This window comes from Bemisia tabaci, chromosome 10 (assembly GCF_918797505.1).
Source record: "Bemisia tabaci chromosome 10, PGI_BMITA_v3".
NCBI classification, from domain to species: Eukaryota; Metazoa; Arthropoda; class Insecta; order Hemiptera; family Aleyrodidae; genus Bemisia; species Bemisia tabaci.
In genome coordinates, this window is record NC_092802.1 from 7,854,889 (window position 1) to 7,877,753 (window position 22,865).

The 22,865-nt window shown below is 40.9% G+C and overlaps 1 protein-coding gene across 1 annotated transcript in view; it reads right to left on the reverse strand.

Annotated features, from left to right (window-relative positions):
* The window catches only part of LOC109029885 (ABC transporter G family member 23), a 67,566-nt gene extending 47,412 nt beyond the window's left edge, over positions 1-20,154 (reverse strand). The window contains exon 1 of the mRNA XM_019040588.2: positions 19,911-20,154. The gene's annotated coding sequence lies outside the window, so the exon portion shown is untranslated. The remainder of the gene's footprint in view (positions 1-19,910) is intronic.
* Positions 20,155-22,865: the final 2,711 nt, after the last annotated feature.

Genomic DNA, 22,865 nt, shown 5'->3' on the forward strand with positions numbered 1-22,865 from the left:
TTTGAATTTCGAGATAAATTAAGGTTAAGTTTGCCCGAGCTATGCTATGGTGTGTCCAAATCAATGGTCATTTGAAAAGGAGGAAATATGTTTAAAGGTCTCTTAAGAGGTCCATAAAGGATGCGTATGTCTAGAAATCGAACCGACCATCGCTTCTAAGGGAGTTACACATAGCGAATGAAGGAGGGGGATGATGAAGCACCTGTATCATGTATGTCAAGAAGAAGGTGAAAATTTCACAGAAAATTGTTTATGCTTCAGAAAGTCGTTCTTGGACCGCTGTTCACCACTGTCATGTGTTAAAGCACCTTCCTTTACTCCTAACTCTCTCTTTTTCCGTTCATTTAAGACATTTTTCTCACATATTCTCGGTCGTAATTTTTAGTGTATTTTCCGAAGGAAATACACTATTGCGTTTTTCTTCTTCTTATTTTGCTATCTGTAAGAGGGGCGCGTTTTCGGCGCGCAAAGAGGGCGTATCTGCCAGTGGCAGATTGGCGTTATGGCCAGTCCGAGCCTGTATGACCCATGAATCAAGCGTGCAACCTACTGTGCGATGAGTCGAGGTATCGCGCCGTTATTCGTTTAATACTCTCTAAACGATACCACCACGCTATGGAAAACCGCCGTATGAGCCTTTCGGCGTTGCCAAATTTCCTCTGATAAATTTCTAATTTTCAGGAAAATTTTTGAATATTTTCCTGCCAATTTCTCCGCTAATTTCGTTTGTAATTTGATCTCAAATATGTATAAATTTCAAGGAAAAATATTCATAATTTTCCTCAAAAATGAACACTTTATCCAAGGAAATTTGGCAACTCTCGAATGTTTATACGGCTTTCTTCCTTAGCACGGCATGATGGATCGCCGGCAAAATCTTCTTTTAAAAGCGCGAGTACTATCGCACTCGTAGAATATCGACGGGATCGGATATGAATATGACACTATGGTATCTGGGGTCAAGAGATGACTGCCAAAGTGCGTCATGAACTTGCTGTGTTGCCTATTCACTCGCCAAAATTCGTCTCGATCACCCCGGTCCCCGTCTAAGAATCGGTGAATTTCATGCAACTTGGCAACGTGTTGACCGGCAATCGCGCTCATCCGCCTCATTACGATCCAATCATTTAATCAATTACTCTCGGGAACAGAGCAGTGGCGTGGCGTGCTTTGCGATATATCGATTGTCATGCCATTTAAACGTATGGAAAAGGATCGATACTCAGGGTGTTCGCAGCGAACACCTTGATAATCGATTCTTTACCATAGCTTCAAATGGAGAAATATCGATAAATCGATCATTCACGCCTCGCCACTGGAACAGAGCCGCATATCTCACTCACTCGATTCTTTACCATAGTTTCAAATGGAGAAATATCGATAAATCGATCATTCACGCCTCGCCACTGGAACAGAGCCGCACATCTCACTCACTTCATTTGACACGCTAAATATGGAGCGATTTCGATAGTGGCTCGGTGCATCGCTTGGTTCAAGAAATAGGATATAACCTCAAACTAAACGTTTAGGATCTAAAATACACTAGAAAAAAAAATTCGGGCCGCACCTACGGGCTGTTTAGATATACCGTCCGCGTTCCGGGCTCAGAGGCCGAAAGTTCCAGGCGTGGCAGCCGGAGCAATCCAAGCTACGGCTCCAGCACCCGGAACTTCCAGCCTCTGAGCCCGAAACGGACAATGTCTGTACAGCCCGTAAATTTTTCTCACACTGAAAAAAACCCCCGGCCGTGGGAGCCGCAATTACGGGCTTTATAGACATACCGTCCGTTCCGGGCTCAAAGGCCAAAAATTCCGGCTGCTGGAGGCGTAGCTTCGATTGCTATGGGTTCAGAGGCTGAAGCTGCGGCTCCATCAGCCGGAATTTTTGGCCTTTGAACCCGGAACGGACGGTATGTCTATATGTATAGCCCGTAATTGCGGCTCCCACGGCCGGAGTTTTTTTTTCAGTGCAGTGTAGTAAAGCTGAAAATGAGGGCATTCCTTACAATTTCACTTTTCATTGCCACATAGTAATAATCACAAAAACCCATTTCCACAGATTACACAATCTCAGCGTTAGAATGTCTGTTTGATGTATCGAAATACGATCCATTGTTCAGTGCACTACTTACTGCATTGGATGGATAGCGGCGGTGATAACATAAAAAACAGCTTCTTACCTGTAAACATAAGAAAAATCGAACATTAATCTTCATTGCATACATGAGTAGGTATCTAGTCAGTTTTATGCGACTTTCAGTGTTTGCACACTAACAGCAGGAGACCATCACAGCTGATCGAATACGAACACCGTAATACTCGATTCTTTACCATAGTTTCAAATGGGAAAATATTGATAATCGATCATTCACGCCTCGCTACTGATTTGAAGCCATGGTAAATAATCGATTATTAAGGTGTTCGTCGCGAACATCCTGTCCATCGATCCTTTTTCTATCTTTTTCTATCCCGAAGAATAAGAAGAGGGTGTTTCAGTTAACATGCTTACCATTAGAGGGCATGAAGCAGCATTACGTATGCGGTCTGGAGACACTGCACAGTGGAAAGTTACTGCGTAAGAGATTGGATAAGACTTTTTTTTACTAGAACTACAGATTTGTATGTATATTCTGTCACATCATAAAATTAAATTGATCGTCTAATGAGGAATTTCAAACAATGGACTCTTTTCAAAACTTTTACGTTTTCTATCGACAAAGATAGTTAATTATGCTTTCAAAATTTCGCATCATGTTCAGCCTCTCCAAACGGCTCGCCTCACTGTGCGGCAGTGGCGTGGCGTGAATGATCGATTATCGATATTTCTCCATTTGAATCCGTGATGAAGAATCGATTATTAAGGTGTTCGCTGCGAACATCCTGTCCATCGATCCTTTTTCATAGGTTTAAATAGCGATCAATCGATATATCGCAAAGCACGCCACGATACTGAGCGAGACGGATCGTAGCGTTAACTCGAGCCTTGGGTGCTGGAACCGAGGAATTTCGACACGTCGTCTCAGTGCGCATGCGCAACGGGACGCGGTCCCAATAGCCAATCAAAAGTTTATTTCATAACCGATAACCGACAATCCACCGCGACGCTGCGCTGCCGTGCTAAGGAAAAACGTCGTATGAACATTCGAAAGTTGCCAAATTTCCTTCACTCAAATGTTTATTTTTGGGGGAAGTTTATGAATATTCTTCTCTGAAATTTGAAGAGACTATGGTTGAAACCGAGAACAAAATTATCCGAAAGATTGGAGGAAAAATATTCATAATTTTGCCGGGAAAGTCGTGTTTTATCAAAAGAAATTTGGCAACACCTGAAGGTTCATACGGCGTTCTTCCTTAGCACGGCAGTGCGGACCCAAAGGAAAATCCCGACCGCTCCGCACGGTGGATCGAGTCAATATAGGAGAGGTCGGACAAAATTTGGGAACTTTAAACGACTTTAACTCCTTTTATACAAAAGTTTGAGGTTCGAAAAGTGGTTCCATCGGTTTCCTCGTGCAATTTTCTTCATAAAGCACCCCTTGCAATTTAAAATGTGACGAAATAAAAATCAAAATTTGCAGTTTTAGTCTAAACTTTCATATCCGACCTCTCTTATTGCATTGAAGCGAATCGTTTGGAGAGGGCGAACATGATGCGAAAATTTTAAAAGCATATTTATCTTTGTCAATAGAAAACGTAAAAGTTTTGAAAGGGGTCCACTGTTTGAAATTCCTCATTACAAGATCAATTTAACTTTATAATGTGACAGAATATACATACAAATCTGTAGTTCTACCAAAAAAGTCTTGTCCAATCTCTTATGCAGGCGCTTTCCACTGTGTACTATCTCCGGATTACATACATAATGCTGCTTCATACCCTTTAATGGCATAGAGAGAAAAAAGGAGATGTTTGAATTTTGAGGTTTGTTAACCCTGTGACGTTAGTCGGTAAAACCTGGCCAGCGAAATCCGGACTTCGAAGTATGAAAAACGGACCATAGTGCCCCATTTTTTTGCTTAAATCAACTCGTGATATAATTTCAAGCACTTTTAGTTGACGGCCCATTTCCCCATGAAAGTTCACAAATGATGCCCCGAAAATGTTCCGCCGTACAACGGAAAATTTAGTACGTGGAAAAAATTAGGAATCAGGAAAGCGAGTGACGTCAATGTCTTCGAGGAACCAATCACAAGCTGGCTTTGCGCCAGGATCCCGAATGGATTATTCCGACTAAATCAGTTCGATAATTTCGCATTATCATTATGTTCAGTGACGGAGCATCGTTAAGGCAAAGGGGCAGTTGTTCTTTTCGAGAGACATGGGAACTGGGTGGGGCCGGGGAACCTAGTTCCCCCAAGGTGCTACCTGGCCCATCTTGAGAAATGTGCAGAATTTTTCTAAGCAAGAGCGTAGCTTATCTTAAATATTGGAAATGGACCACTAGACAAGTTACGAATTTCAGCATTCTGATACGTGTTTCTCACCCAAAATTTCACGTAGAACACGGTGCGCACAACAAAAATTAAAAAATCAACTCCTTACGAAACTATTTAATGATTCTTGATGCGTGAATTCAAATCACACGCTCATGAAAACTCAATGCTCTACGTGATTCACAGCGAGCGCTAAACGTTATCATGACAGTCTCTGCGATATAAAAATCTGTACCTCAATCTTGACGCTTCGGCTCAGCTGTAGCAAGTTGCTTATAGTTTGAACAACACATGGTGAGAAATAAACATTGCTCGATTGAGAAGCTTGCTGAAACCGTTGTAGTGCACGATTTGACTCACGTAGAGCTTTGAGTTTCTAGTGAGCGGGCAGTTCAAATTCCTCGTGACCAATGTGAAATTAAAAGTAAATATCTTCGTTAGAAGTTTATTTTAGTCATTTTCGTGGCGCGAATCGTGTTCTACGTGAAATTATTCTTATGAAACATGTATCGGATTGTTTAAATTCGTACCTTGTCTAGTGGTCCATTATAATTAGATCAATTTTTCGGCTATTACGGCTTAAGGCACATGTTTGAGCGCATCATCTCGGCGCTTTTGTGGGGTATCTTTTTTGCCCTTTTTCTCAGCCTTCTCTCGTTGATGCTCCCCCCCTCTCCAAACCGACGCTGAGCCGACAGCTTAATTTTCGGCAAAAATATTCATCAAAGTTCGATCCGAACTCAATTCAGAAGTTGGATATAAAAAAATGTTCATCACACCCAAAATCACGTCTAGAACTTCGTAGAACTTTTCCGCCATCTTGTTTGTTTACATTGGGCCAAACTAGGAGCGGAGGGGCTGCACTGGAAAAAAGAAACACATTGGATCTAGAGTCAAGACTCTTAAGAACATCGACAAGAAAAAATACTCTTGACTCAATCGGATTTTTTCTTAAATCAAGAACTAAGCCTCTTAATTTGAGCGGATTTCCTTTTGATTTAAGCTTAAATCTGATTGAATCAGGAGTATTTTTTCTTTTCATTGTTTTTAGAGTCTGGACTCTAGATCCAATGTGTTTTTTTTTCCAGTGTGGGGTTTGTTTACATCGGACCAACTTTGGGGCTCCATGATAGCCGACCAATCAGAGAGCTGCACACTTTTTCTGTAGTGAAAGGATTGAGATGGCAATACTCTCCCGTACACAGGTACTCTACTGCCGTGATAGCGAAGAGAGCCGTAAGTATGCAAAATTTTCGAAATTGAGTTTTCTTCAAAATTCGTCTAAACTCTTTTGGATGAAAGTACCGAGACAGCTAAAACAGCAAAATTCATCCTAATTTAATGAAAACGAGACGTATGTAAAAGCCGTAAGTGCACAAAAAATGACACAGTTTTTTTTTTCAAGACAGTCGTAGATGCATGAGGGCCAATGAAAAAAGTGCTTTCCAGTAAAGTGCCGCCCTCCTCTGCCAATTTCTAACCTGAAAATGTGTTTGTTGTGCGTCCAAAACGCAACCACGAAAGCATGCAGAAGATAGCACTTACGGCTGTCTTGCTTAACAATAACCTAGCATAAAATGAAAAATACCCTTTTTATGTAATGGAAATAAAATCAGTCGATTTTTAATCATCCATACGATTTCTAGGAGTTTTCCGGACGATTAGTGGAAATTTGACAAAGAACGGAGGCTTCTTTCAATAAAATGTTCTTGTCAGAAGCTTCTGAGCCTGTTTTCTCAAAACTTCATTTTTGCACTTACGGCTCTCTTCGCTATCACGGCAGTCTACTCCAGGTGCTACGGGTGCTTCCAAAATGGTAGTTGCAGTTTTCACCACCACGATTTGGCAGCGCTCGCGTCGTCGTTGGCTCATCCATATTTGAGCAGGCAGAATTTCCAATCGATGCACGTGATCCGCGAAAGAACGGGACGGGTCGCCCGGCTCAAGGGCGTTGAGTACCCGACCGACTTAATATTTATCTATGCAACCGTCGACGGTGGACATGGGTCCATGAAATTATCATCAGCAGCCATCCCAGCTGAGACGTCAAGAATCTTAATTCCATCGGCTTAAATATGAGGCATCTCGAGGATTATTAAAAATTTAGATCAAAACTTATCGGTTTTTCATTTGTCGTAAGCGTAGCCTCATGAAAACTTTCCAACTGCTCTCTTTACCAGATTGTGCTGAAGACTCAACCCTTGCCCCATCAAAACCATGTAAAATATTCTTATTTTATCGCGCAACCTGGCAAACCTCGGCGATCAGCCTACCCGAAAGCAGAGCCCCGGGTTTGATAGTGGTAAAAATCACACTGGTTGCAGTTCGTAAATTTCCATGGGTGTAGCTCTCAGTAGAGTAGAATTCAATAATTATATTGTGAATAGAATTCCTCCTATCGGTAGAAGCAACTACCTGCTTCTACCAATACACGGAGAAAAAAAACTCGTGCGTGGGACCCGAAGTTTAGGTCATTGGATCTCTGAAGTTTTCAGATTGAGCATCTGAACTCTTAAGGTCCAGCTGCTGAGGTTTGGATCACACATTTTAAACTTCAGTTCTTACATCTGAAGTACTTCAGATGTGAGAACCGAAGTCTTTCGGAAGAGAGAACCGAAGTTTTTCGGATGTGAAAACCGAAGTACTTCAGATGTAAGAACTGAAGTTTCAGATGCGTGATCCGAACCTCGACAGCTAGACCTAAAGTGTTCAGATGCTCAATCCGAAAACTTCAGAGATCCATAATCCACATGACTTAAACTTCGGGTCCCACGCACGAGTTTTTTTTCACCGTGTAGGATCCCTCCATATTATATTTGTCTTCTTTGCCTATAGCTTTGCCTATCAATTTCAACAATTTCAGGCCCATTTTCTCAGCGACGAGTGGATGACCCACGACGGTGAAAAGCGGCTGTGGATCCCGGCCGGGCACCTCGATTAGACTCCGTGCGGCCAGGAGGGCTGTCCTTACGGTAGCGAGTGAAAGTCATCGCCATTAGCCCGTCCGCACGCGTCGGGCGTCGCGGTGCGCGGTGAAAGCCGCAGGGGAGAGGGAGGCGGAGACGCGACATGCGCCCGAATTCTGGAATTTACTGATCATTCCTCTGGCCCAGTTGGATTCGCTGCCCAGTCGCACCTTCCGACACCCCGATCATTTCATCTAATCTGCGAAACGCCAAAAGAGAGCAATTTTTTAGGAACTCCGCCTCAGGCGCGCAAGTCGCCGTAACGATCCGTCGAAGGAACTCGAACTGAGTTCCTTTGATGGATTGCTACAGCGACAAGAAGTCCAAGGAAGCGGCCGACGCACAGTGGATCGAGTCAATCAGAGAGGTCGGACATGAAATGTTCAACTAAAAGTGCATATTTTGATGTTTAATTCGTCACGTTTAAATTTATTAGGGGTTTTTCTGAAAGAAAATTTCACGAGGAGCCAACGGAACCACTTTTAAGACCTCAAAGTTTTGAATTGACGGAGTTATAAGCTTTCAAAGTTTCCAAACTGTGTCCGACCTCTCTCATTGACTCGATCCTTTGTGCGACGGAGCGTTGCGCCGACCTCCGCGACGGACTTGCGTGCCGAAAGAGCCGTTTTTGTTAGTATCGTACTACTAGAGTACTTTCATACGGCGAGTATGGCCACTGCGGTTACCATTTCTGATTGGCTCAGCCACCTTGGGCTGAATGGAGCCTTCTAGGGCCCAAAAATAGCGGACGCTCTACATAGGTGCAAATACAAAATTATTCAAAATGTACGATTTTTTGCATGTCATAACGAGAAATTTACTCAAATGCACTATTGCGACGTATTTGCATAATTTTACGGCTAACTGTCTACAATTTTCGAGGATAATCATGTAAAATGCAGTAAGGTCGGAAGCAAGTACGGTTGGTGATAAGCAGGTGATAACCATTGAAAGTTGGCCATGACCCCTCCTCCCATCCTCAAAAACCAAAACAAAGCGCCGCCATTTTTGGGCCCCAACATCCGAATGTCGCCAAAATTCCCGTTGTAATATATTTATGTTTGAGTGAATTTGGACGTATTTCTATCAAACGGAACTAAGCGCCATCGGGGGAGGAAGGGAGAGGGGGGCTTGGATTGGCGGGTGTCACGGAACATGCGATGCTCGTTCCGTCCTATACTCGCAATGCTTTTCCATGGCGCTTAGTTCCGTTAGACAGAAACGCCGAAAACGCCGTTTAAAGCGGAACATGTATCAGAATGCTTGAATTTGTTCTTTATCTTTAGAGGTCCATTTCAGTTAAGTGTACCAAAAGTTCAGTTCTACGAATCGAGCATGTATTTCCACGACCTGATAAATTATTTTGGCCAAAGGAACATGTGGAATCTATGGAAGACGATCAACAACCAACGAAAAAGAGCACTTTCTGAGCGTTTCCGTTCCTGTCACGACGCACAGTGGATCGAATCAATAGGAGAGGTCGGACGAAATTTGGAAACCTAAAACGCCTATAACTCCGTTTATACAGAACTTTGAGGTTCTAAAAGTGGCTCCATTGGTTTTCTCGTGTAATGTTCTTGAACGAGCACCCCTTGAACTTCAAAATGTGACGAAATAAACATCAAAATTCGCAGTTTTTGTCAAAAATGTCATGCCCGACCTCGCCCATTGACTCGATCCACCGTGCGGCGGTGTCTATGAAACCGGAAGCCTTTTTCAGCATAAATGTAACACAAAATGAGCCGAATTCGGCAAATCTGCATTTGATAGAACTCCACCTGAATTCTTGAAATAATCCGATTTATTTCAGACTGCGTCACCTTCTGGCCAAAGTATCCGAAGCGCCATGCGACGTTTAAAACTTTCCGCCTCCATTATATTTTTTTAAATTGTTCAACGAATCTGTCCGAAAATTCTACTGAATTTTCTTTGTGCCGCCAATGAAATTCAGCAAAATTTCCGAACAGATTCAACAAAAAATTTCTTTGTATAAACAAAAAATGGCGGCGGAACTTTTGAAACGTCGCATGACGCTTGTAATACGTTGGACGGAAGGGCCTATCATCTGTATCCAGTTCCATACCGCGCACGGTTCTTGGCCAGGAAAAGCTCGCCAAGCAACTGCAGGCTATTCTCGATTCATTGCTTTTCGTGTCTTTAATCGTTCGCGTTATCACAACCGATAAAACCACCTTCGTACTCGACTGACTTCGTCACTTTCCACGGATTGACCGAGTCTAACGGAAAACAATCAACCGGCAACAGTTAAATGCCTAGACCTGTACGCAACGCACCGTTGCATTTCATCATGACGTCACACAGTGGATCGATCAATTAGAGAGGTCGATCATGACATTTTTCACTAAAACTGCAAATTTTAATGTTTATTTCGTCACATTTTAAATTTTTATGGGCGGTACTAGGAGTAAATTTCACGAGGAAACCAATGGAGCCACTTTTAGAACCTCATAAATAATATATATCTCTGAAATATAATAAATTATATTTTAGAGAGGAATCTATTCATTGAATTTTCTGAAATTTTCCATTTTGAGCATCGTAAAATCATGAGGAAAATTCAGTAGAAGTTCCAACGAATTCGAGTTTGAGTCCGAAAAGAGTTTTCGACGAATTTCCAACGTCACACAGTGGATCGATCAATTAGAGAGGTCGATCATGACATTTTTCACTAAAACTGCAAATTTTAATGTTTATTTCGTCACATTTTAAATTTTTATGGGCGGTTCTAGAAGTAAATTTTACGAGGAAACCAATGGAGCCACTTTTAGAACCTCATAAATAATTTATATCTCTGAAATATAATAAATTATATTTCAGAGAGGAATCTATTCATTGAATTTTCTGAAATTTTCCATTTTGAGCATCGCAAAATCATGAGGAAAATTCAGTAAAAGTTCCAACGAATTCGAGTTCGAGTCGTTCGAGTCCGAAAAGAGTTTCCGACGAATTCCCAACGTCACACAGTGGATCGAGTCAATTAGAGGGGTCGGACATGAAATTATTAACTGAAACTGCTTTTGATGTTTTTTTCGCCACATTTTAAATTTTAAGGGGCGATCCTAAATACAAATTTCACGAGGAAACCAATGGAGCCACTTTTAGAACCTCATAAATAATATATATCTCTGAAATTTAATAAATTATATTTTAGAGAGGAATCTATTCATTGAATTTTCTGAAATTTTCCATTTTGAGCATCGTAAAATCACGAGGAAAATTCAGTAAAAGTTTCAACGACTCGAACTCGAATTCGTCCGAAAAGAGTTCCCTGCGAATTTCCAACGTCACACAGTGGATCGAGTCAATTAGAGGAGTCGGGCATGAAATTATTCACTAAAACTGATTTTGTTTATTTCGTCACATTTTAAATTTTAAAGGGCGATCCTAAATATAAATTTCACGAGGAAACCAATGGAGCCACTTTTAGAACCTCAAAGTTCTGTATGAGCGGACTCATAAGCGTTTAAAGTTTCCAATTTTTGTCCGACCTTTCCTATTGACTCGATCCACATTGCGTCATCCGAATGCTTTAATCGAGATTTAATCTTGGGTGAATCGAAATTTGCGTAGATTAGTGCGCATCGGGTTTGTTTGCACACATACGACGGATACAGCAATCTGAGGACACTTTTCGCAAAAGAAATCGCACAGTAATGGAGTTGAGCACATCATTGATGTCTAAAATCCACACCGCAATGTGATTTGCTCCCGCGAGTTCAAACTGGGGCGCGATAATTGCATCGATTTAATAAAAAATCTCGGCAGATTTTGACTTTTTGGCCATAGAAGGACGATAAGCTAGGTAGCCCTTGCGCATGCGCACGAGCGTAAAGAAACATTCACAACCAACGAATTTTTAAAATTTAGAGACATGAAAGCAGGATTTGTCTTGGAAGAAAACGTTGCGTTTAGTACAATAACCCACGCGGTGCCTTTTATTCCGATGCATCAAGTATCATAACTTTCAGTGGCGTATCGTGAATTGCGATATATCGATTGTAATGCCATTTAAACCTATGTAAAAGGATCGATAAATAGGGTGTTCGCATCGAACACCTAAATAATCGATTCTTTACCATAGGTTTAAATGGCATGACAATCGGTACATCGCAATTCACGCCATGCCACTGATAACTTTCTGGATAGAATATATTAATATGTCGATCCGAGAAAAAATTCCATCGTAGGATAAGGGTGACCGCCTCTTTGCTGAAAAATGATTTAATTTCGCAGCAGAACAAAATTTGAATTTTCAATAAAATCTGTCATCCCACACTACCTTTACTATGTCTCTTATGATTAAAATTTGTATTCGTTACCCACATAGCTATTCATGAGGACGAGGAAAATGTTCGAAAAATTGACACAAGTTCATGAAATCACTCGATCTATGCAGCGACTTATGACGCAGATCAGTACAGATAAACCTGTCCCTTTGGCTACCCACCGATCAAAATTAGAATAAGAATAAAATTTATCGTAAATTATTAATCCTGAGAGCTCAATCATCTTCACTTTAAAGGGCGCTTTCTTCTAAGCTGATGAAAAAGCTCTTACCTTCAGCATATATTACGCGAAATCCGAGATGAAATTTACATCCTATTTGCATTCCGCAGATGAGAAAGAGGAAGCGTTATGTAATCCGCGGTCGAATGCTCATAAACTCAAAAATGCTCGCTGTAAGTGGGCGAGAGATTGAGGTCTGAACGTCCAAATTTTTTACTGCGTTTGCAAATTTCGCCCGGGAAAATGGTGGCAGGATTTTCCGATAAATTATGCACTAACCAGTCATAATCTTTAGTGACGAATCCTCGAGAGAATTTCATCTCGTACCCCGTTTTCGAAGGAATAATTCTCATTGCAGAGCTGGTTTAGATTTTAAATGCAGAATCGACTGACGATTTTAAATCCGACCGGTTGAACTGATGACGGGAAATGGACCGCTGGACAAGGTACGAATTTAAGCATTCTGGTATAAGTTTCTTAATCAAAATTTCACTCAAAACATGATTCTCGCATCGAAATTTACTGAAATTAACTCCATACCAAGATATTTAGTTTTTAATGTTGACACGTGGAGTCAAACCTCTCGCTCATGGAAACACAATGGTCTACGTACGTCAGATCGCAAACGCAAACTAAAAGTTACCGTGCCAGTCTCGACTTTCCGTCAAATTGTAATAAAATTTGATCATTTTTAGCCGAGAAAGTTTCCATTCAACCCATTCACCACCTACAAGAATTGGCTCTTTTTTGTCGTTTTTACCTAATTTCAGGGGAAAAAATCGGAAATTTTTCTTCGTCTTAACTGGCTTTGGTTACGGGTCAAAATTTCGAAATTTTGTCTTATCCGTATTTTTTTTACACTGACTCTTATGGAAGTGTCAAGGGACCGAAAAAAATTTCGTCTCAAGCGGATTTTCGTCTTAACCGTATTTCGTCTTAACGAGCTTTTACTGTACTTTGTAACAACGCAAAATCTGTGTGTAACCTCTCAAAAGTGGGCAACTCTGTCGTTCTAAGAAAGAACGCCGTATGAGCATTCAAATGTTGCCGAATTTCCTCTCCGAAAATACATATTTTTGAAGAAAGTTACGCATAATTTCCCTAAAATTTTCACACGTTTTAGATCTTTCGAACAAAATTCTGTCACAAATCCGAAGAAAAATAGCCATGAGTACATCCGAAAATTCGTGATCTATCAAAGGAAATTTGGCAACGCCTGAGGGTTCAAACGCCGTTTTTCCTTAGCACGGCGAAGCTGCATCGTGCACGTACCACGGGCCTCCATTGCGTTATGCCGAAATTGTGACAAGGTTAATATTGTTCACGACTCTATGGCAGAGATTGAGGAACTACGTGATCAGTTTAACTCGGTGTCAATCAGTTTTCGATGGGGATATCGGCCGTTACTTTCTATCGCTCGGAATTTAGTCGACCTCCGAAGGAAAAACATCGTTGTTCCTACAATACCTTTCGCGAATTCCTGATCCTATTTACATTTCCTGTCGTAGTTCAAATATTACCTTTGTGACGACTTATAGTTTGGTTCCGATGCTGCACTGTAGCGAGGACCAACAGAATTGATAACACAAAAATGACACCGTAACAACGTTTAGAAAAGCAGGTAGACCTGCGGGCTGATTGTTGAAATGGATAGACAAAGCACGAGACAAAAATGGCATGGAGAGTATAGAGGGATCCAATTGGTTGAAATTGACCAGTGGCGTGGCGTGCTTTGCGATATATCGATTGATATGCCACTCAAACCTATGAAAAAAGATCGATTACCAGGGTGTTCGCAGCGAGCACCTTAGTAATCGATTCTTTACCATAGCTTCAAAGGCGGGATATCGATAATCGATCATTCACGCCACGCCACTGAAATTGACGGTACTTATAGACTACGGGGGTAAATAACGGACATACTATAAGGTCTTTACTGAGTTGCTGTCAGTTAGTCTATTACCTACCTCCTTTGTCCATTGCAACCAACCGCTTCCACCAATAGGATCCCACCATATCGACGGTGAAACTACCAAACCACGTATCTCGTTTGCGGTGTTTAAAAATCTACGCTCACATTTTATTTTTTGGAAGTAGACCAAATCAATATCATTCCTTGAAATTTTCATAGAATTTTCTCCGCGCGAAGAGGAAAAATCACAGAAATTTTCAAGACTGGACGTTAAATAGTTTTTCATTTAAAAAATAAAGTATGACAGGAAGTCTGCGACGTCGCAAACCGAGATACGTGGTTTGGTAGTTTAACCGTCGATATCCCTTTTGTCTTCTTTATCCATAGCTTTGTCTATCAATTACAGCAATCAGTCCGTAGAGATCCGCAATAATTACTGTAAAAACAACGATCATTTTCCTCATGCCCTGCCTTCCTGCCGTGCTGTGCTGTGGGATGGCGCTGTATGAAACATTCGAATGTCGCTGAGTTTTTCCCGATAAAATGCCTATACTTGAGAAATGTCATGAATACTTTGCCTAGGAAATATAAGGTTGAATTACGAGTAAAATTCCGTAAAAAATCCCCACGAAAGATCCACAAGCTTTCCAGAAAATCCGTGTTCTATCAGAAGAAAGGAAACTTACATTGCGATTACGATGATTATACCTCTCCTTCTTTGACGCTAATTTTAAGACCAAAACTGGCGGATTTGAACCTGGATTTCAAGCAAAAACCACTGGCACGCCTAGGATATAGATAAACTATTCGCGGTACTTCATTTAAAGTTTGCAGCGGGCCGATTATTGAAATTGATAGACAAAGAAGACACAAGGAGTATACAGCGATCCTATTGGTTGAAGTGGGTAGTTCTTACAGACTAAGGGAGAAAATGATGGACTAACTATCGGGTCTCTTGTGGGTTGCTGTTAGTTAGTCTATAACCTACGTCCTTTGTCCATTGCAACCATCCGCCTACACCAATGGGATCCCTCCATATCCTTTTTGTCTTCTTTGTCTATTGCTTTGTCTATCAATTTCAATAATCATCCCGCAGATCGTTGGCCTGCCGGTTATCGGTAAATAATCTGCCGTGAAAGGGTACTATGTCTAATGCCACATGAACTACAAAATGCATAGCGATTGAAGCTGTATGAGGCTCATCTGAGAATCGACGTTTTCCCTTTCCACGAATGCGGGTCCAATAATTAGGCGAACGTTGAAACCACTTAGTTGTGATTGGCTGTAATCATCCGTGGCGCAGCGGGCATCAATGACATCGTTTCTTTGAAACTTTTAATACGATACGCTTGACGCTAATGTGCAGTTCGGAACGTGACATCATTGCAGGAATTTCGAGTTCGACGAGTGCGCTGTCGCACTTAGTAAAAACGCCGTATGAGCATTCGAATGTTGCCAAATTTCCTCCCAGAAAATATGTATTCTTGAAGAAAGTTATCGAAATTTTGCCTTGAAATTTGCAGAATTTTTAGATCAAATTACGAACGAATTCCTCTGCAAAATCGGAAGAGAAATATTCACAAAATTCCCTGAAAATTCGTAATTTGTCGAGGGAACTTTGGCAACGCCTGATGGCTCGTACGGCGCTCTTTCTTAGCACGGCTGTATGGCTGATTTTACTTAGTGCGCTGTTGAAAATCGATGAAAAGAGTGTACCTATTCCAGCGTTTTAAAAGCCTAAATTTTTGTACGTTTAATCAATGTTTTTTTTGTTTTGTTTTCTTTAAACTAACTAATATAGAGGCATTTCCCTGAAACAGTGGTGAGGTGAGGGCTACAACTTTAGGGGTGGGGGGGAGGGGGTCGGCGAAAGGTACCGTGTTCGTCGCAGTGAAGAAGAACGGACATACTCTGTTCCATTGTCTTTTCATCTCTTGACCACTGACTGACCAACAAAACATCCTAAATCAGATAACAAAATCGAGACCTTTTACCTGGGCATTCATTGGCCTTTGTGACACTTTCGTTTGCTAGAGGACCGCACATTGGGCCAATTATGCGTGAGAGAGGAAAAAGACAGAAAAACTTTGCGCACGCATTCATTCTATAACACTTAAGAGAGATGTACTAAAACACTTACGTAAGACTTTTAAGAAAGAAGCCAGACATATATGGACCGCGTTCAGCAGAATGGAACCAAGCAACTTCTGCTGTTGCCAAAGTTAACCGGGCAATTCGATTTTTTTCAAGTGAACGTTTGTGCGGATCCTTTTGAAAATTTTGAGGAATTTTCGTCGTAGTATGCAGAAAGTCCACTGAAATTTGCACAAAAATCCGCACAACAGTTTCAACGTAAAATTAAATCGCCCGAAGCTAATGTGGCTTGGTTCCTTTCTGCCTAACTCGTTCCAATTCACACCAGCTAGATAAACCGAGGACTAAACTTTGACCCGGTCGTTCACGAGTAAACACCAAAAATTCCACCGTGCGCCAACGCGAGCGCGGAGGTCCCTAACCACAACAAACGTATCCACACTTTACTGTGACCCCCGAATCTCATTAAAACCAACATCCCCAGGTCTCATGTGCAGACGCCCGGGCTGCCGTTCTGAGGAAAAACGTCGTGCGAGCCCTCAGACGTTGCCATACTTCCTTCAATAAAAACTGAATCTACCGGGAACCTTGCACTGAAAAAAAAATCTGGGTGCATTTACTAAGAAAAGGGTAAAATTACCAAGAATTCAGGGTTCTATTTGATCCCAGTTTTTTCTTGGTATAATTACCATTTATGGAATTGGTAATTTTACCGAGAAATCTCGGTAAAATTATTGAACTTTCTCGGTAATTTTACTGGACCTTGGTAAAAACTCCAATATTATTTTTATCGACTGTGGTAGAATTACCGAGATAAAATGGCAAAGTTACCGGGAATTGATTGCCAATACAAGTGGTATTCTTACCTGAAAAACAGTAAAAATACCGGTTTTTAGGTAAGCTTACCAGTCTGTCTTGGTAAAATTACCAATAATTGGTAAATAAAAGTGAGATGGTAAAGGTACCAACTGACCTAAGTAAAAACGCCGAGAATTTTTTTTCAGTGTGTCAGTATTTTTCTGCAAATTTCCTTGACGATTTTGTCCGGAATTTAATCGGAAATATCTGAAAATTTCAAGGAATAAGAAGCATAATCTTCCTCAAAACTACATGTTTCATCGGAGAAAGTTGGATACCCTCGAATGTCCTAACGACGTTTTTCGTTAGCTCGGCAACGCTGCAGCACTGAGGAAGAACGCCGTATGAACATTCGAACGTTGACATTTCCTTCGGTAAAAATTTTATTTTTGAAGAAAGTTACGATTACTTTGCCTTGGGATTTTCAAGTATTTCAGCTTAAATTGCGAACAAAATCGTCTGAAAAACTGGACAGAAACGATCGCAATTGAGGCGTTAAGTGTAAAAAGGGCAGATCTTTGTTGCAGCGTCTCGACATCTTTACTGCTAAATTTTATTTTAGAGAGGAAACTAGTTATTGAATTTTATGAAGTTTTTCATTTCGAGCATCGTAAAATCATGAAGAAAATTCAGTATAAGTTTCAACGAATTTGAGTACGAGTCGTTCGAGTCCGAAAAGAGTTTTCGGCGAATTTTCAGCGTCACGCAGTAGATCGATTCAATTAGAGGGGTCGGACATGACATGAAATTTTTTATTAGAACTGCAAATTTTGGTGTTTATTTCGTCTCATTTTAAATTTCAAGGTCTACGTATAAAGAAAATTACAAGAAGAAACCAATATGGAACTCCTTTTAGAACCTCGAAAATGTGTATAAACGGGCAGAGTTATGAGCGTTTAAAGTTTCCAAATTTCGTCCGACCTTTCCTATTGACCCACTGTGTGTCAGCGGAGATTCTGAGGCTACGCATCAAAAAATGACCTTTTTCAGGGTGTCTACCGGTCCCCAAAAGTCCCCAATTTTCTCGTTCAGGTCCCCAAAATCTGACAAAAATCGTCCTTAACACCGGCATTTTCAAATTTTCCCGCCAGTCGCGTCAGCGCGGTGGAACCAGGAAATAAAAAAAACTGAAGTGTTGCTTGGTTTTTCGTATGTTTTCATCGGTTCAATATGACTTTTAAAATTAGTCCTATAAAATACGCCTAGCCTTTTAACGCTCTAACTAGAGCTTCCTTTCGTTTCCTAATTTCGGGAAAAAAAGTCCGCGATTTTCTTGAGAAAACACCCATAAAAGTCCCCGAAAGTCCCCAATTTTGGTTTTTTAAACTGATAGACAAAGTGTTTCTGCACCCAGTGCTTCAACCCCCCACCCCCCAGAAAATTCGTGTTTTATCGAAGGAGCTCTGACAACATCCGAAGGACCATACTGCCGTGCTAAGGAAGAACGCCGTGTAAACATTCGAGAGTTGCAACATTCCCTTCGGTGAAATGTTTATACTTGGGGAAAATTATGCATATTTTTCCTTGATATTTTCAAGAACTTTAGATCAAAATACCAAAAAAATTCTCTGAAAATTGGAAGAAACATATTCACAAATTTACCACACTGAAAAAAAATTCTCGGCGTTTTTACCACGGTCCTTTGGTACCTTTACCATCTCACTTTTTTTACCAATTATTGGTAATTTTACAAAGATAGACTGGTAAGCTTACCTAAAAACCGGTATTTTTACTGTTTTTTTTTCAGGTAAGAATACCACTTTTATTGGTAATCAATTCCCGGTAACTTTGCCAATTTATCTCGGTAATTCTACCACAGTCGATAAAAAATATTGGCGTTTTTACCAAGGTCCAGTAAAATTACCGAGAAAGTTCAATAATTTTACCGGAATTTCTCGGTAAAATTACCAATTCCACAAATGGTAATTTTACTGAGAGAAAACTGGGATCAAATAGAACCCTGAATTCTTGGTAATTTTACCCTTTTCCTAGTAAATAAACAGAGATTTTTTTTTCAGTGCAGAGGATTCGTGTTTTATCAAAGAAAATTTGGCAACGCCCGAAGGCTCATACTGCCGTGCTAAGGAAGAACGCCGTATAAACATTCGAGAGTTGCAAAATTTCCGTCGGTGAAATTTTTATACTCGGGGGGAAAATCATGAATATTTTTCCTTGAAATTTTCAGGAACTTTAGATCAAAATACCAGAAAAGCTCTCTGAAAAGTCGGGAGAAAAATATTCACAAATTTACCAGGGGATTCGTGTTTTATCAAAGAAAATTTGGCAACGCCCGAAGGCTCATACTGCCGTGCTAAGGAAGAACGCCGTATAAGCATTCGAGGGTTGCAAAATTTTCTTTGGTGAAATGTTCATACTTGGGGAAAATTATGAATGTTTTACCTTGAAATTTTCAGGAACATTAGATCAAAATACCAGAAAAATTCTCGGAAACACTGAAAAAAAAATTTCGGTGTATTTACTAAGAAAAGGGTAAAATTACCAAGAATTCAGGGTTCTGTTTGATCCCAGTTTTTTCTTGATAAAATTACCACTTATGGAATTGGTAATTTTACCGAGAAATCTTGGTAAAATGATTGAACTTTCTCGGTAATTTTACTGGACCTTGGTAAAAACGCCAATATTCTTTATCGACTGTGGTAGAATTACCGAGATAAATTGGCAAAGTTACCGGGAATTGATTACCTATAAAAGTGGTATTCTTACCTGAAAAAAACAGTAAAAATACCGGTTTTTAGATAAACTTACCAGTCTGTCTTGGTAAAATTACCAATAATTGGTAAAAAAAAAAGTGAGATGGTAAAGGTACCAACGGACCTTGGTAGAAACGCCGAGAATTTTTTTTCAGTGAAACATTCGAGAGTCGCAAAATTTTCTTTTGATGAAATGTTTATCCTTGGGGAAAATTATGAATATTTTTCCTTGAAATGTTCAGGAGCTTTAGATCTAAATACCATAAAAATTCTCTGAAAAATTGTCCGAAAAATATTCACAAATTTACCAGGGAATTCGTGTTTTATCAAAGGAAATTTGGCAACGCCGGAAGGCTCATACTGCGTTTTTCCTGAGCACGGGAGAGCGGGAACAAAGGAAGTGGACTCACCTTCGCGGCCGGGGGTAGGAAATCCAGGTACCGGGAACACAACGAAAACGCACCACTAACACCGTGCACTAATGGGACCGTGCCACTGAACGAACTGAGCGATGTAGACGGATCACTATCTCCCTCCGCGCGGCGGCAGTGGTTGTGGAGGTGGTGGCGGCTGGCGGTACGGCTACGGGTGCGGGACTGACCTGCGGACTGCGGCGCGGACCAACTGACCGCTCTGTGCGCGACTGGAGACTCCGCTGATCGGCGTTTCGGCCGCCGCCGCGACCAGCGGGGCGGGCGCTAGGGCTGGGGGTGCTGAGGTGGAGATGAGACGAGATGAGGTGAGCGGTGATGCTGGGAAAGCTTCGTGGTTTTCGGTAAGCTTACCGCGGCGCGGCGCCGCGCCGCACAGTGCGGCCCTCTGTGGACAAAAATCAAAAATTCACAACTCGACATCTGAAATTTTTTTTCGGAATTTGTCATCTTAAAGATATTTAGGCTGCATTTTGCAATTTGGAACTACAAATTCTGGCTCCTCTGGGAAAACACTTATGTGCATGGGGAAACTAATGACATATACGTTGTTTTCAAACCGGGCTAGAATTTATAGTTCCAAATGGCAAAATGTAGTCCATTTCTGACTCACTATGATGGTTCATTTTCAAATTTTCCGCTCAAAACTACCTCAAATGTGGGCAGGAAGTGGACAGGAAATAGGTCGGGAATCACTGGTCCGTAAGAAATACACGGGGAAAAGACGTCAAATTCAAATGGAGATTTCTCGCTTGAAACGCAAAATCCTCTGGGTGGTTGACATTTTCTTAATCCTCAGATATCCAACTTCAATTCTACGAAAAAGATCTTGCGACTTTTTGCGACTTTTTGCGACTATCAGAGATATTTGAAGTTAAAGTTTGGGTGTTTCACGTTGCTTTTACATTGTTAACACAGGGCTAATTCGAGGTTGCCAACTTCGAATGAACTTTTCTTGAAAAATATGCAAAAAAACCTGAGGTATAACATTTTCTTATTCCTCGAGTGTTTTACTTTGATAGTGCCAAAGGGTTTTCCTATGTCGGCGCTATTATCTTCATTATTTAAAGTCAAGTGTTTTTTGCCGATTTTTGTCCGCATCGTCCATGAGGGTGCGGCACTGTGCGCCGCACAGTGTGGCATCCTTATGAACGATACGGACAAAAATCGGTAAGAGACACTTAGTAGCTTGAAATAATGAAGATAATAGTACCAACATGGGAGCCTTTTCGCACTATCAAAGTAAAACACTCGAGGAATGAGAAAATGTTATATATCAGGTTTTTTACGTATTTTTCGAGATAAGTTCATTTGAAGTTGGCATCCTCGAATCAGCCCTATGTTAACAATGAAAAAGAAACGTGCACTGGGAAAAAAAAACACATTGGATATAGAGTCCAGACTCTTAAAAACATCCACAAGAAAAAGTACTCTTGATTCAATCGGATTTTTGCTTAAATCAAGAACCAAGCCTCTTAATTTGAGCGGATTTCCTTTTGACTTATGCAAAAATCTGATTGAATCAAGAGTATTTTTTCTTGTCAATGTTTTCAAGAGTCTGGACTCTAGATCCAACGTTTTTTTTTTTTCCAGTGTGAAACACCCAAACTTTAACTTCAAATATCTCTGATAGTCGCGAAAAGTCGCAAGATCTTCTTGGTAGAATTGAAGTTGGATATCTGAGGATTAAGGAAATGTCAACTACCCAGAGCATTTTCCGTTTCAAGCGAGAAATCTTCAATCGAAGTTGACGTCTTTTTCCCGTGTATTTCTTATGGATCAGTGATTCTAGATTCATTTCGCGCCCACTTTCTACCCAAATTAGAAGTAGTTGTGAGCGGAAACTTTGAAAATGAACCATCATTGTATGAGTCAGACATTTGTTTAAGAAGATAAACTCCAAAAAAACATTTTCAGAAGTCGAGTTGTGAATTTTTTTTTTTCGTCCACAGAGGGCCGCACTGTGCGCCGCGTTTGGCTAGGTGTAAGGAGGGAGGGGTACGAGGCTAGGCATGGCGGGAGGGGGGGGGGAGAAAAACTGCTAGCATTAAATGTCACGAATAAATCCCATCAGGATACACGGAAAAAAATGGATTGCCGATTTAACATTTAAATTGATCTGAAATATGTCCGCCATGTGTCAAATGCTGTACATTTCACAATATAGACCCAGAGCTAGCCCGAAAAATTTCAACCGGAAGGATCTAACAATGCCAACATTTTATTTCGATGTCATTTTTGTTGATGTTCGAAGATATGTCGGTCTGGCAGGTCATGTCGGTGACGTTCAATGACCATGTTCAACCTCAAATTTCAAAAGTAGGGGAGTGGTTAAATTAGCATTTTTTTATGGTAAAATCTACATTGAAACATGTCGGACACTTTTTTTACCCAGAAAATGTTAGAGCAGCACTTTTATTTTTTCCGTGAAATAAGATAGAACTGTTTTAATTCTATTTCATTCCAAACGCCCCGAATAATGTGTGTCAGGGTTAGGCAGGCTTTTGAGTCATTAGAGAAGTGATTTTCAATACAGGGTGTCCACCGTCTGTAAAAATCGAAAAATTCGGGAAATATCGGGAAATGTCAGGAAAATTGGTCATAGATCAGGAAATTCTGAGTGTCTCGAGCATTTTCCAAAAATTTGAGTCAATTCGTCGAATATTCTGATTTATTGACACGGAAAAAACAAGACTAGTGTTGAGCACTACTGGCCGTTTAGTGGGGAGTAGTTGAGGGCTGGCGTCTAAGCGCTGTACAGCTCAACACCGGAAGGCAGTACAGGTGGGCACTGAACATGAGTAGTGCTAATCAGATGCCGCGAGACGTAGTTGCGCTTAACAGGTGTAAATTCACCCATAGTACGTCGGAGTCACCATAGCCAGGTGGTAACGCGCTGGTCTTCCACCGGCGCAATCCGCGTTCGAGCCTAGG